Here is a 14,723-nt window from a genome sequence, read left to right as displayed (position 1 = left end):
AGGTATTTGGAGGTGGGGGCCTTTGGGCAGGAATTAAGTTTAGATGAGGTCATGAGGGCAGACCCCATGATAAGATTAGTGTCCTTATAACAAGAGGAGGAAGCACCAGAGTGCTCTCTTTCTCTTTCTCTTTCTCTCCCCCTTCCCTCCTTCTCACCCCCACAACCACTGCCATGTGACCACATAGCCAGAAGGCAGCTTCCTGCAAGCCAGGAAGAGCGCCCTCATCAGGGAAGCAATTCACCTAGCACCTTGATCTTGGAATTCCCAGCCTCCAAAACCATGAGAAATAAATTCTTGTTATAACTGTGTTTTGTTAAGGCAGCTCTAGCTGACTAAGACCCTGACAGAATGCAAATCAGTGGGCTAACACAAAGGAAAAGTCAATGCAGGAAGTTAAATGGCAAGAACATTACTATAACAATGTCAAACACTATGAGTCCTACTATGTACCAGGCACCAATCTGTGTGCCTTCAAGTGCATTACTTACTTGACCGATCCTCACAGTAATCCTCTGTGTTATCTATTATTTATTATTATTCTCCCCATTTTACAGCTGAAAATACCAGAGGATAGAGGTTGAGCAGTTTTTCCAAGGGCATAGCTCTAGGCAAAATCAGAATAGAACCAGAATTCAAACTCAGCAATCTATAGCTCCAGAACCTATGTTCATTCTTTCTTGGTCTCCCAGAGGCTTTTTGTTGGTTTCCTTGTCTGTAAAATGGTGATAACAGCTGCCTTGTTTACAGGGTAAGGGGAAATAGGAGAGGCATGAATGTGAAACTACTACTAAAAAAAAAGAAGTAAAACTGAATATAAGGTATTAATATTTAGTAGCATACATTTTCAACATTGATATTTATTTAGTGAATATATTTCTACCCCAACTCAGTCGAAAAATAAGTTGAGAAAAGCTATCTAGAAGGGCATAAAAGTAGGCCCTGGCCGGTTTGCTCAGTAGTAGAGCATTGGCCTGGAGTGCAGGAGTCCCGGGTTTGATTCCCAGCCAGGGCACACAGGAGAAGCGCCCATCTGCTTCTCCACCCCTCCCCCTCTCCTTCCTCTCTATCTCTCTCTTTCCCTCCCGCAGCTGAGGCTCCATTGGAGCAAAGATGTCCCGGGCGCTGAGGATGGCTCTGTGGCCTCTGCCTCAGGTGCTAGAATGGCTGTGGTCGCAACAGAGTGACGCCCCAGATGGGCAGAGCATCGCCCCCTGGTGGGCATGCCAGGTGGATCCCGGTCGGGTGCATGCGGGAGTCTGTCTGACTGCCTCCCTGTTTCCAACTTCAGAAAATACAAAAAAAAAAGGGGGGGGGCATAAAAGATAAAAGTAAGATCAGTAGGAAAGTCAGATTTAAGCAAAGGCAGAAGACAGAGCTGCAAGAATTTTAAGCCTTCCAATTCCCAAGACAAAAGGTGAAACACTAGCTACATAGTTTTATCAATAAAACAGTGTTTTCTCAGGAGGGAGAAAGTTGATTTTTTTTTTTCTATAACATTACATTTAAAAAAAAAATTTTCACTTTGGAGTTTCTAAAGTAAACATGATGATCACTGGTTTCATTTGATTAATTATAATATCATCACTTCTCTCTCGTTGTCATGATAGAGGAATTAAGGAGCCATGAAACCTTCAGACCTGGTCAGCAGGGGGGAAGTGTTGTAGAATCTAAGGGCAGAGATCATTTAAGTCTAGATGGTCAACCCTTAAATTATCAGAAATTGACTCTTTGCCAGAGAAGGCCTCCCAGGTGTGCCAGATAGATGTGCCATGGCTATGACAATGTTAATCACCAAGCCACCTCACATAGGATCCAAGTAGGGTGTGATATGAGATACATAATTAGAAGATTCCTGCAGTTTCGGTTCTTGGGGACCAAATTTTAAATTAGACACAGTATATTAGTGCAAAGAATGGTTTGGAATATAGTTAAGGGAAACCCATATGCTTTGTAGAATATTTAGACAATATAGAAAAGTATAAAGAAGAGAAACCTCAATCAAATTACCATCATTGTTACTTTTTGATTCATATATTCTTCCAGTCTCTTATTCTCATTCTCTCTGTAAGTGGACCTATGGACACAGATGTGATATAGTTATGATACAGATATAAATATAGATATAGATAGATGTGGGTATAGATCAGGGGTCGGGAAACGTTTTGGCTGAAAGAGCCATGAACGCTACATATTTTAAAATGTAATTTTGTGAGAGCCATACAACGATCCATGTACGTTATGCATTATCCAATAAAAATTTGGCGTTGTCCCGGAGAACAGCTGCGATTGGCTCTAGCCACCCACAACCATGAACATGAGCGGTAGGAAATGAATGGATTGTAATACATGAGAATGTTTTATATTTTTAACGTTATTATTATTTTATTAAATATTTGTATGTGAGCCGGATGCAGCCATTAAAAGAGCCACATCTGGCTCACGAGCCATAGGTTCCCAACCCCTGATATAGATACATGTATGTGTTCATGCATATATTCAGAGATTCAAATGGGTTATGTACCTTTTGCAAGGTTTCAGGTCTACTGTGTGGCAAAGATGGAGCTCAAAACCATTTCTGTTTGATACAAAAGCACAATTCTCTTAGTCACTATTCCATATTCTCAGCATGTCATTTTTTGACACAATTTTTTACAAAAGTAGAAGCATGCACTATTTAGCATTTATTTGTACTATGCATTATTTATTGGTACTATGATATCCCCTCCCCAGTCACCTTGTATTGGGATGCACTATTTCAGGTAATTAGTATTTTTCTAAAACATCATTTTTGATAGATTTTAATTTCTATTATAGACAATCATTTTTAAAATTATCTTATTATTTAAAGTTTCCAGTGTTCACAAATTGTTATGTGTTCCTCATACAGGTGAGGGTGATAAACTCTGCTTGTATATTTTAAGAAAGGCTTTTTTTTTTTTAAAATCAAAGAAGAGGTTTATGGGCTAGTTTTTGAAGTTCCCCAGAGGTGGAATGGACAGTCTTGTAAAAGAAAAGTATACGCAGTGGAGGGATAAAGCATGGTAAGTCTGGAGAACTGGAAGTAGTTAGGGTGGCAATATGGTGTAACAGTTAAGTGATCAGACCTTTTTTTCAGATACACCTGAGTTCCAGGACTGGCTTTTGTGCTTCTTAGCTTTTGACTTCAGGCAACTTGCTTAGCCTCTCTAAGGCTGGGTTTTCTAATCTGTAAAATTGGATTATAACAAAGTTGTAAGGGCACAGAAGGCTCTTCATATAACAACTGATGCCTCACCTGACCAGGCGGTGGCGCAGTGGATAGAGCGTCCGACTGGGATGCCGAGGACCCAGGTTTGAGACCCCAAGGTCGCCAGCTTGAGTGAGGGCTCATCTGGTTTGAGGCAAAAAAAAAAAAAAAAAAGCTCACCAGCTTGGACCCAAGGTTGCTGGCTTGAGCAAGAGGTTACTCGGTCTTCTGAAGGCCTGCGGTTAAGGCACATATGAGAAAGCAATCAATGAACAACTAAGGTATCGCAATGCGCAATGAAAAAACTGATGATTGATGCTTCTCATCTCTCCATTCCTGTCTGTCTGTCCCTGTCTATCCCTCTCTCTGACTCTCTCTCTGTCTCTGTAAAAAAAAAAAAAAAACACACCAAAAAACTGACGCCTCAAATATATTTTTCTTCTTTGGTATTAGTATGATATCAGCCACCTTTGAGTGTATGATGGGGACTTTTTAGAGTCGAAGCAGGAGGAATTCAAGAGAACATTAAATGTCCTGCTGAAGAGCTGGGTATTTATATTATCTGTAGTTAGGCCATGATAGATTTTTAAGCTAAGAAATGCCATGATCAGATTTCAATTGCAGGACAGATACGGGACTAAAAGTGGGTACATTACAATTCCAGGTGACACACGAAGAGGGCTTGAGTTGTCAGTGTTGTAGTCTGAGAGGGGATAATAAGAGCCATGCTAAGGACCAAGAGTCACGGGCAGTAAGCAATTCTTTTGATCAAGGGTGAGGGGCAGAGTTTAGGATGATATAAAAGGTATCTGATGTTTTTGCCTGCGCACTGTTCCTCCTTCCTCTTTCATTCTTGGAAATAGTAGCTAGATTTTTCTCTGGGTAATTACTCTTCTTCCCTATTCAGTCCATTCCCCAATCCTATTCACCCAAGACGTGTGTGGATGACCCAATGGCTCCATATCCCTGACTATAATAACTAGTCAGGAATGGGTCAATGAATAAAGTTGGTCCAATGAGACAGGAATCTTGACTGAGATTATTAGGGAGGAGAACCTTTTTTCTTTGAAATTAAAGCCAGATGAACGTAAGCTTAGTGTAACCAATCTAGAATGGTGCTGGCAATGGAGAAGAGCTGAGAAGAGAGAGCAGGGCAGTGATGTTTGTAATATTACTTATCTGGGTCTTGTCAGACTTAGAGAAAGAGTCACCTTTAGACTTTTCAATTAAGTGATTCAATAAATTATGTTTTCTAGTCTAGCCAGATTCAGTTGAATTTCTTTTCTTTGAAATTGAATGTGAACTTTAATAAATACAAGTGATTTCCATATTTTTGCCTTGAGTGATTGGATAGTTTGACCAATATATCAAACATAGAGGAGATACAGTTTGGGGAGAAAATAATGACTTTCATTTGAAGCAAGTCAGGAGAACTGTCTGGAAGACACATGTATAAATGAATGGGCCTGAAACTTTAGAGAAGAATCAGAGATGGAAACACTAGTTAGAATCCATCAGGTTTTGGTTAGCAACATTTCTTTCTTTTTGAAATAAAATAAATTTATTTCTATTTTGGTGCAATGTTGATCCCATGGCCATTAACTCGGGATGTGTTAGTAAACTAAAGTGCAAATGGCAAGTAAATGAATACCACGTATAAGATTTCTCTGTGGTGATTGCACTTTTTTATCCATTTGATGTCCATTTGTATCACACTATTGATGTTAGAAGCTCCATCAGGTAATTAAGATTTCATTTTCCATATCAGGAAAACCAAAACGTATATTTTGAAAATCATCTTGTGATTTTTTTTTTAGGGACACAATATCACATACAATGCTTTTTAAACCAGAAAAGAACTGTAGTAAGCCTGGCTGCTTTTAGGATGAATGTAGAGTAAATAGCGTGAAAAACTAGAAAAGCTTGCTACGAGCTAAGATAGCATTAAACCCCAAAGCTAAGAGCATCTACACACTTATCTTCCTAATTACCACGTATGGACGTGAAAGTTGCACAGTGAAGAAGGCCAATAGGAAAAAATAGATTCATTGGAAATATGGTGTTGGAGGAGAGCTCTACAGATACCCTGTACCACTAGAATGACAGACAACTGGATCCTAGAGCAAATTAAGCCCAAGACATTGCTGGAGGCAGAAAAGACAAAACAGATGCTCTCTTCCTTTGGGTTCATCATGAGAAAGCAGGGTTCTTTGGAAAAGACAATAATGCTGGGGAAATAAAAGGCAGCAGAAAAAGAGGAAGACCAAATATGTGATGGGTTGACTCTATAAAAGAAGCCACAGGCATGAGTCTATTGGAGCTGAGCAGAGCTTTTGAGGGTAGGACATTGTGAACATCACACATTCATAGAGCCACCAGGAGTCAGAGGCGACTCAACAGCATGTCACGGACTAAATAGATGGGTTGGTTTCATGGATATTGGTCCAGGTGTTTGGCATTTGAATTATCTGTAGAGCTTTTTAAATCTGCAAAATTTTGAATTCCACTCCCCAGAGTCTGATTTTGTAAGTCTATGTGTCCAGGAAGCTGTATGTTTGTTCCCAGGTGACTGATGTTTGGATATAATTGGGGATTACTTAGTGGTGGTAAAAAATGTAGAGGCAGTCTTCCATCACACATATCTTTGAATGGCCATTTTGATTATTTTGCTAAAAATAGGCTGTTTCCTATATTCTTAAACTGAGGGACTTGAAATGATCTTTCAGGTCCCTTCTGTCTCTAAACATACCTTCATTTCATTAACTATACCAGTTTTTTTTTCTCCATTCATATATGACTATTATAAAGTGCTTCTCTTACTACATGAAGGAGATAAAAGAAATAAAATTCCAACCAGCATTTCAGCTGTCTTTTGACTGCGGACAAGATTTAGCAGCGTCTTGGTTTAGTGATGTGTAACAGTGATGAGAGCGAGCTGTGTTGTATGTAATTTAATCCTTAAGCATGCATCCGCCACACCAAGTTATTTTCTATGCACTCAAAATGATAAAATAGTGAGCAGAATATTCTTGAACTTTCTCTATTTTGTTATCGTATACTGTGCTATTCCCACAGGAGAAAGCATAGTGATTTTTTTTTCTGGCCTTTGAAAAATCAAGATCACGCAAAGTGACAGGTTTAGAACATATTTCTAAATCAAAGAATGACCATTATAAGACTCGATCATACAAGTTACCTCCCTAACTACAATTTATTTGTGCTAAAATTGGCTGCATTCCTGATGCTAATTCTACAAGACAGCAGTAGGATATGACTTGCCTTCCCACTGTTTGATATAAATCTCCACTGATATGAACTGAGTTCAGCTACAGTGAACTTAAATGCTAATGCTGAAAACATAAGGCAGCCTGCTGTTTCATTTATACCAGAAAGTTTTAACTTCCACAGTCTTCGGTATCCCCCCCACACTTCCATTTAGGTTAGATCAAATTAGAACCACTCCATTTCTGTCTGAAGGGTGACATGTGCAAGCTTGATTTACATAACTCAACATGAAAATGGAAGAAGAAATTAATCATAAGGCTGGGTGCACCACTCTTGTCCTTGAATAATATACCATAACGATCATGGGAAAATGGCGCCATAGCTTTTATCAGATAGCCCACTAGTATTTGTTAAGCACCAACTTCATCCAGTACTGTGTAAAGCAGTCTAGGGTCTAGAAAATAATCAAATTGGTAATAATGGAATTCGTTGGGTGCTCACTAAGTGCCGGACATTGTTGTCAGCACTTTATAGTTTTCTCACAGAATCCTCAAAACAACCCTAGGAAGTAAGTACTTATTATTATACACATTTTACTGTGTATATAATATGAGGCTCAGAGAGATTTTTTTTTTAAATGTCCCAGGTACTCCAGAAACCAGAAGTCAGACATAGGTGTCCATACTCTTGGCTTACTGATGTTCTTTAACTTTAAAGAGTTTATGATCTAGCTGGGAACACAAGGAATATAGCTCTTCTGGAAAAGGCCCAGCATTGCATAAAACAAGTAGAATCAGGACTCCTCTTTTATCAGGGAAGATGTAGACAGAGGAAAAAGGATCATACTGAAGCAGGGGCATGACCCAGGAGGAAAATACAAACAAGGATGGAAAAGAAGAGTCAGTTCAATTGTACAACACTTGCCTGGCTCACACCTAGGACATTTTTCTCAAGCTTGCGTGCATGCACTTTTCCCCATTTACTTGTGTTCTGATTCAGATCTGATCCTGGGATGCCCTGATATTAGGAGTGCCTGGAACCTTAGATGCTTACTTACCATTGCTGGTGCTCTGAACTTGACAGGGAGAGTAGGATGAGATGAGATGGAAGTGGCAGGCAGAGGCTCGATGGTGGGGGTTGTTGATGGTATCGTGAGGAATGTGGTCTGTATCCTAAGTGGGTCAGGGGAGTGACATGCTCAAAATTATATTTTAGCAAAATTATTTTGGGTGTGAGATGGGGAATAGGTTGAAGCAGATGCATGAGTGATGGCAGTGGTTTAAACTTGAGGTAGGATGGAATGAATGAGGTATATTTGAACAATATGTAAAAAACAGAGCTATAGGATTTCCAGTCTATGCCTTCACTATTCCTCTTAACGCCGCCTCTGTCATAGTCACAGTCAGTTAATGTTGCTGCACCTATGCGCCCTCTTCTGTTCTTGTTCTATTTAACAGTACTCTAGTTGACCTGTTGACTTTTGGACCCCATTTTTTCTTTTACCAGCTATTTTCTTTTTCAGATTACATTTACTTATTTCTCTTTTTCAACTTACCCTTTCAGTCTTTTTGTATTTTTTCTCTCTTTTAAACACGCATGATGAAGTTTATCAACGTTAATCTGGGGATTGCTTCCCTTCTCTCCCTCTACAGTGTGTTGTCTACATTGTTTTTCAAGGTGATTTTATTGTCTCTATGCTGCTGACTCATAATTTTATGTCTCAGCCCTAGACTTCACCTTAAAGTGCTAAGTTCACAACCAAACCTGCTACTTGACATGCCCATTTGGAAGTCTAACAGACATTTCAAGCTCAACACATCTAAAACGAACTTGTTGATTTCCTCCTTTTCCACCACCTCTGTTAAAAGCCCTACCATCCACCCAGATATTCAGTTGAGAAGCTGAAAATATTCCTTACTTTTTCTCTTTCTTTCAATACTTGCCTCCAATGCATCCAGAAAACTTTTCAATTCCAAACTCCCAATACCTCTCAGTGTTGAAGGCTTCTGTATTTCTTTGTTGCCCAAACTCCAGTGAAAGCAGAGTTGTCTTTCAACCTGTTTCATTTTCCCTTGCATTTTCTACTTTCTTATTTGTTTGTTTACTCATTTAGTGACTACTGTTTTCACACTAAACTGTAAGTTCCATAAAGGCAGGGAATTTGGCTGTTTTTTGTTTCCCACAGCACCTGATACAAACGATAGACTCAGTAAATATTTGTGGAACGACTGACTGACTGACTGAATGAATAGACTTACATTTGATTTAATATGCATGATGAGAGACATAGAAAGGAGAAAAACTTGCCAAGAGCCATTTCCTCAGATTTCTGATTTAAGTAAGTGGTTACCTGGTTATATCATTTACCAAGACAGAACCAAATTTGGAGAAAAAGAGTTATATTGTTTTTTACACATGTTGAATTTAAGTTTCTGGTAAGACAACCAGTGGATATATCCAATTAGCTTTTTGCTATATTGGACTGGCACTTTTGAAGTCAGTTCTGATGAGATATCACCAGCAAACTCATAAGCCTAATTAAGGATAGTACTTAAAGTCATTGGAGTGTCTAAGCTCCTTTAAGTGAGAGAATGAACCCAGAGAAACATTAAAATTATGAAATCAGTAGAAGAGTGACAAAAGTGATAGGAAGAAAATTTAAGAGTATATGCTGTCAATAGAGAAAGAGAATTTCAGGAAGGAGATTTTCATAATGTCACATGCTGCTTAAAGGTCAGAAAATTATAACTGAAATGTGACCATTGTACTTAGTAACACGGGGACAATGGTGATCTTGGAGAGCAGTTTCAATGGACTATAAAGTAGAGATCCAGATTTAAGAGTCATGAAGAGTAAGGGAGATATGGAAGATGGAGCAGAATTTGTTTAGGACAGAAAAAGGCACTCAAAAGAAACCTCGTCATCAGGAGGCTGGATGTATGGTTGATGGATTTTATTTTTTTAATATGGAAGAGACTTGAGCATGTTAAGTACTGTCCAGAAAAAGGGATAGAACAGTAATAACTGGGAGATCCAGAATGTGGGAAGAGATAGAAACCAGAGTAGGAGTGTCCTTCCACTGGAGAAGGTACAGCCTCCGTTGTAATAGGAAGGAGGAGAGGCCATGTGCATTGTAGATTGATTTGTGAATTTGGTCACAATTGCAAGAGCCCCATCTGATGGCTTTCATTTTTTCTAAGAAAGAGGAAGAAAGTTCTGTGCCAAGATCGTACTTTTTAGGGATTACCCCTTTTCAGTAAGGACTACTCTACAATATTTTGCATGGCTAAGTCTTCTTGAAATACTTCCTTTTGGTGGTAATCCAGAAATGAGTCTACCTGCTGGACTTCCATCTCTTAGTGACATCACCACTTCATGGACAGACTTTCAGAGGATTATGTGGGTGGATTTTAATCCTTCCCATGACTAATATAAAGCTGTTTATTTATTATTCGTTTGTTCCCTTTTTTTATGGCTACTTTGCTTTCACCTTCCTGTTTGCTGCGAGGCGTGATGAGCTGAGCAGATATATATGGTATAATGGTTTCAAATTATAATATCAGTACACTTTTGATGCCCCTAGATAATTAATGCTGAAATTCACAGCCAGTGGTGGTAACAGGAGTCAGAAAATAACTCTAAGAATAATGCAATATGCCCAATAATTGGTTTATTTTTTTTTCTCTGCCTAATAATCAACTTTATTTTTTACCTGCTATGACAAAAACTGGTTGGGGAAGAAACTTGATATGTTATGGTCTCCTCCTTGACCCCGTCCAAGTCTTGAAGACATTTTATCTGTTCAGTGGGTGACTGGGAATTTCAGGCAATATTGCAGTCATGTCTTTTCTATTTCCATTTTGGGATAACAGTAACTGCAACATCATTCACCTCGTGGAAACCCAAGATGCAGTATCTCAGTTGTTCCCTGTGGTTTTATTGCATGACCATTAAACAACTTTGAAAATCAGATTTTCACTGTTAATAATTAAGTAATTAGGGAGTTACGAGCTTTGACAGGGAAAATTAAAACAAGAAACTGAAAGTTAATATACTGAATTCACTAACTGGTTTTCAGATGCCCTGTCATTGAAATTTCAGGGAGAGAGGGACCAGGCATCTCTGAAATGAATTATTTTTTCTTCACTCTTCCAATTGTATGTTTTATTGAAGATTTTCTCTCTCTTATCTTAGAGATAAATATGTGTGACATTGGCTGGGCAACCCTTTGGGAATTTCCCATATTCAATCAGAGGCTTGCAGAGCACTGAGTATCTGTTTTGAATGTCAATGGAGTCTGAGGAATGGTCAACAGGGTAAAATTTGCAGACTAGGAAAGAAGAAAGAGCTTAGAGTGTTATTTATTTATTTATTTTTAAATAATTTTATTTTTTTAATGGGGTGACATCAATAAATCAGGATACATATATTCAAAGATAACAAGTCCAGGTTATCTTGTCGTTCAATTATGTTGCATACCCACCACCCAAAGTCAGATTGTCCTCTGTCACCTTCTATCTTGTTTTCTTTGTGCCCCTCCCCACCCCCTTTCCCTCTCCCATTCCCCCCTCAATGTTAGAGTGTTATTTTTGTCTTGAAGTAAAACAAGCTGATCTTGATGTCAGATCTTGGCTCCATAACTTATTATCTTTCTCTGAGTCTCAGTTTCTCACCTGTATAAAAAGGATAATAATACCCATTTCAAGGATTTCTGGGGATTAAATAAAGCAGGTCATGAGAAGCTCCTAACATGGGGTCTATCTAGAAGATATTACTCTCAATATGGTATTAGTTTCTTTCTCCTTTTTTTAAAAATCAAAATAAAATCTCTTCACAGCGTCAGCATACCTAAAATCTCCTTTGAGATTCATTTTGTTAGCTCTACTTCCGTGATAACCTCATACATCTATGTCCCAAGTTCAGATTGATATCCTTAAGACTTGAGTCCATTCATAGAATAGGCCTGCTCTGAAGCTTTCGGCGGTTTTTCATTGCATGCCTAGAAAACTCCCAAACCTCTTAGCCCAGAGAGGTGGAACGCTCCGTGTTTCAATCTCCATCCCTTCCCAGTCTCTTCACTGAATTCCCTACGTATACCTAACTAAATCATGCTATTCCTGTCTCCCTGAACACTGCTCATCCTGGCCTGCCTCTTTGCCTTCTCTGGCTTAGAATCTCCTCCTCACCCTCTCTTCTTGATGACATCCTACCCTTAGTGCAGGCCAGTACTAGTATGCTATTTAAGATGTCTCCTTTCCCTCCCTTCCTCCCACCCCTGAAAGAAAAGTTTTTTCTCCATCTAAAAACTCACTTAGCAATTTTCTTTGTTTGGCCATGTCTGCAGTGTTCTTTCCAGCCTCTCAGCCTTGTCCCTGCCTATCCATCCCAAGGTCTCAGCCTCAAATGACATCTCCGACTGTTGAGTCTGTATCAGTCCCCTTTGGTATACGCTGCCTTCGGAATACTTGTCTCATGTCTCATGGTGCTGTAGTCATTGTTATTCTGGTCACTCTATGAACCCACTTGCAAGACTGGAAGGAAAGGTGCCTGTTTTTCTCTCTGTTGTATCCTCAGTACATGGCAGAGAAAGCGCTCAATAAATACATGTTGAATCAATAAATATATAAAATATACCACTTGCCTTTCTTTAGAGCTACTTATATCCATGCCTGTCACATCTATGTTACTGAGAACAGGGGCTGTATCATATTAATCCCAACTGGTCCTTCAGCATGTAGCCCAATGCCTTGCTGATTATAGTGCCCACTAAGTATTCATTTGGTAAAAAAAAAAAAAAAAAAAAAAGAGCAAGCATAGAAAGGTAGAACCCACTCATGGAGACTACTACAGACATTTTAAGTGGTGCAGTAGCTATCGAGACAGGAGGGCAGACTAAGCCCACTTCAGGTTTAGTGGGAGTCTTCTCGTTTTAGTAAACAAAACACTTGTAGTGGGTTAGCAAAACCTTAATTTTTCAGATCTCATTCATAAATGGCAAGCCTGTTTTTCTAAGGAAAAAAAAAACATTCTTCAAGCAGAGATTAACATATAAACCCTTTCAGTAACAAAAACAAAAGCTGCCCTTCCACCCCCATGTTACTGATGTAATGGCCTTACTCGGGAGGTATAATTTCCTCTGTTCACCATCTTTCTTTTAAATTGCCCAATCAATCAGAAGGGGATATTTGTACCCCACCTGTGGTGAGACATTTTAAAGAGAGGAGACATTTGATTGCTATGTTTAGATTGATGGGGATTGAGATGACCCTGAAGATTAAATGAAGAAGCAACTGTGAAAAAGAAACTCAAACAAGGAGAAAACTGTTTTTTAAATTGAAGACTTATAGGTGTTGAGAGGTTTAAATGAGGGGATAGGTCAGAATGATAAGGTCCAGGTAGGTGAAGAGGGGGCACTTTGAAGGGAAGCCATGTTCATTGTCATGGGTGTTGACCCCATTGACCTTCAAGAGGCTGTGAGAATGATGATATCATGAGATGTGAATTTTAAAATCACATTTAGTGAACACCTAATCAGAGCTACAGATGGGCTTTAGATTTGATTTTCCTGATGAAACTGAATTAAGACAGGGTAGAAAACCAGTAATGAAGAGTGACTGTGAAATGAAATTCCTCAGTGTTATTTTTCAAGATGCAAGAGGCAGCAAAAATATATTGCTGTCTAAAACAAAAGAAATTTAATCAGTACAGATGAAAATATGAATTTTTTTTTCCAGAGGGAAAAAGATGCCTTGTAAACTTTCCCGTAATGTATGAGAAGTTTCCTTAAAGTGGACCTACTCCTAAATACCTGAGATTGATTACTGTCTGCTTCTTTCTGGGTCACGGGTCTATCCTCTGTTCTGCGTTTGGCACTATAATATCATTCCTTTTTGCTTTTTGCCCATCATCATTTAGTGACTTCAAAAATACCTTCCTAGGACTGATTGTGAAAATTCAGGGGCATTCAGTAAACGTTTCAGGTAGCTGTTCAATACCTTAACAATATTATAGGATTTGAACTGCAGGTCATGTCCTTAAGAATTTAAAGGAACTTTTTTTTTTTGTATTTTTCTGAAGTTAGAAGCTGGGAGGCAGAGAGACAGACTCCTGCATGTGCCCGAGACTGGGATCAACCTGGCAAGTCCACCAGGGGGCGATGCTCTGCCCATCTGGGCTGTTGCTCTGTTGCATCTGGAGCCATTTTAGCGCCTGAGGCAGAGGCCATGGAGCCATCCTCAGTGCCTGGGCCAACTTTGCTCCAGTGGAGCCTTGGCTGCAGGAGGGAAAGAGTGATTAAGAGGAAGGAGAGGGGAAAGGTAGAGAAGCAGATGGGTGCTTTTCCTGTGTGCACTGGCTGGGAATTGAATCCAGGACTTCTACATGCGGGGCCAACACTCTATACCACTGAGCCAACTGGCCAGGGCCTAAGGACTTTTGAAGTTATAAAGCACATACCTGAAATTATGAATAAGCAGTTAGGCCACAGACATCAGTCTAATAGGAGTTCAGGAGAAGAGAGAGGGATCCTTCAGGGCTGGGCCATTGTGGAAAACTACATGATGAAATGGACTTAGATGGGCAGTGGGAATTGGGGAAGTCATGATGAGTGGAGGGAGGGGGAAAGCAGACTAGAAAAATCATGAAGTCCAAATTGAATATAGGTGTTGACTGCCAGTGAGAAGACTGCCCTGTTATTAAGGAGAAGTGAGAGTCAACTGAAGTATAATCTGTTGACTTTGGGTAACTGGAATAAAGGAGAATTTTATGTTCTAAGAACATGATTATATAAATTGTTAAATCATTTATGTGTTGCATTTATGTATATATGCTTAAATACATGGATGTGTATTTATTTTGTTTTTGTTTTTTTTATTCTTGAAGCCTTTCTGTTTATTCTATTTATACATACACATAGAAACACACACACACACACACACACACACACACACGATATGCAAAACACTTTACTAAACATAAAGCTCCAAGCAGTGCTTAATTAATATGATCAATTTTTCTGTGAGGTATGGGGGAAGCAAATAACAAACTTTGTTCTGAGCACATCCCTCCTTTTATTTTACTAGATAAATGAGCTAAAGGGACTTATCTGTGGCCTTATGCTTGGAGAATAAAATTTACTAAACACAAAAATTCCATTAATAAGTCCAGATGGAAATAAAATTACAGTAGCTACATGGTTTAAATACTAGATTGATTATTTTAGAAATGTACATTTAAAATATATATGTGAAGTAAAGACATTTAGGCAATT

This window comes from Saccopteryx leptura, chromosome 1 (genome assembly GCF_036850995.1).
Source record: "Saccopteryx leptura isolate mSacLep1 chromosome 1, mSacLep1_pri_phased_curated, whole genome shotgun sequence".
Classification (NCBI taxonomy): domain Eukaryota; kingdom Metazoa; phylum Chordata; class Mammalia; order Chiroptera; family Emballonuridae; genus Saccopteryx; species Saccopteryx leptura.
Note: the sequence above shows the minus strand (reverse complement) of the source record.